A 1,567-nucleotide genomic window follows, 5' to 3' on the forward strand; every position below is an offset into this window, starting at 1 on the left:
CCCCCAGGCGGCGGCTGCATGCTGGAGCCAGCCGACAGGCGCCTTGGATGCCGAGGAGGTGGAGGGGGCATTGGCCTGCTAAGGCTCGAAAATTGCTGCCTTCTCTGTCGTGCCTGGACAGTCCGTTCCAGTGCTTCCAAGGCAGCCGAACCGAACAACTCCCCCGGCACCACTGGGACATTACGGAGGGCTCTACGGCATGGCTCAGTCAACGCTGACTGAGCTAACCAGACCTGTCGGCGAGCTTGGACCAAGGAGGACATCACACGCCCAAGCTCCCTCGTCATTAGTGCAAAGGCCTGAAGCGCTGCATCGTTAAAGCCCATCGCTGCTGTCGCACCACTAGTCCCCTGAAGGGACGCGGAGAGGGCAAGCATTAGGTGTGCCAAGGAATTACCTAGGCGGCCAGCACGCGCTCCGGCGGCATAGGCTCTGCAGAGGAATTCATCCGTGACACGACACTGAGCTCGTGGGCACCGAACATGACTGCGCAGAGCTTCATCTGGTGACACGATGAGAGAGGCAACAGCAGGTTCTATCGCTGGCATGCGATCCAAGCCTGCTGCAGCCGGCTCATGCATGGCCGCCAACACTCTGCCATCTGCAGAGAGGCGCGCAAAGGCCTTGGGGTCCCGCCAGCAACCATGCAACTCCCTCAGGAACTCCTCTGATGGAGGGACAGAAAAGGAAGGAGGGGTCAGTCCGCGCCTGAAGAAGGCACTTCCAGGGGTGGACGCCTCTGGTTGCAGGACGTCCAGCTGCAGTTGTCTCAGGGCCATACGCATAATGTCCTGCATCGAGCCGTCACCCGACCCACTAACTGCACTCCGAGAAGAAGAGAGTGAAGCTGTCTCTGAGACTCGAGATGAATGCCCGTCCTCCTCACCTAAAAAGTGAGAGGCAGAGGCAGCCAAGGATAGCACATCCTCCTCCACAGCCAGTTCAGGCATGGGTGGGGAGGAGAGTCCAGTTGCTGCCACTGGTTCAGTTCCCAGTTGGTGTACCTGAAAAAGGGACTTCATCTCCGCTAATTCAGCGGAGAGCTGCTCCACCCTTGTGGAGAGGCCCCTATCAGACCTGGCTCGCTTCTTCCCAGGAGGGGCCACAGAAACTGCGGCCTCAGTCCGGCGCTTCGAGCGCCTAGGTGGAGCCTCCTGCCCAGAAGGCGGGAGGTCATCGCCGAGTTTGGGGCGAAACTGGGCCAGCCGGGCCGCCCTCACAGCATGCGACATGAAGCTGCAATTCATGCAGGGGTTCTCTGACAGGGCATCCACCAGATGGTCATGTCCAAGGCAGGCAGGACACAGGTCGTGACCGTCATCTATCTGGAGCATGGCTCCACAGACTGTACAGCAGTGAGAGCCGTCCATGCTCCTTACCCAGCTATGCCCAAGATATTCAGAGGGGCTAGCACCACTAGCTCAGCTGTTAAAAGAGGACAATTGGGAGAGGGGGCGCGAACGCTCGCCTTCACCAATGAAAACAAGGTTAGAACTCAGAGGCTAGCACCACTAGCTCAACTGGTAAGAGGACAATTGGGAGAGGGGGTGAGAACACTCGCCTTCAC

General features: G+C 59.2%; 1 protein-coding gene across 1 annotated transcript in view; it reads left to right on the plus strand.

Moving 5' to 3' along the window:
• The window catches only part of scfd1 (sec1 family domain containing 1), a 32,414-nt gene that overhangs the window by 13,698 nt on the left and 17,149 nt on the right, over positions 1 to 1,567 (plus strand). The window lies entirely within an intron of this gene.

Source organism: Nematolebias whitei, chromosome 21 (genome assembly GCF_014905685.2).
Source record: "Nematolebias whitei isolate Nwh7 chromosome 21, NemWhi1, whole genome shotgun sequence".
Lineage (NCBI taxonomy): Eukaryota > Metazoa > Chordata > Actinopteri > Cyprinodontiformes > Rivulidae > Nematolebias > Nematolebias whitei.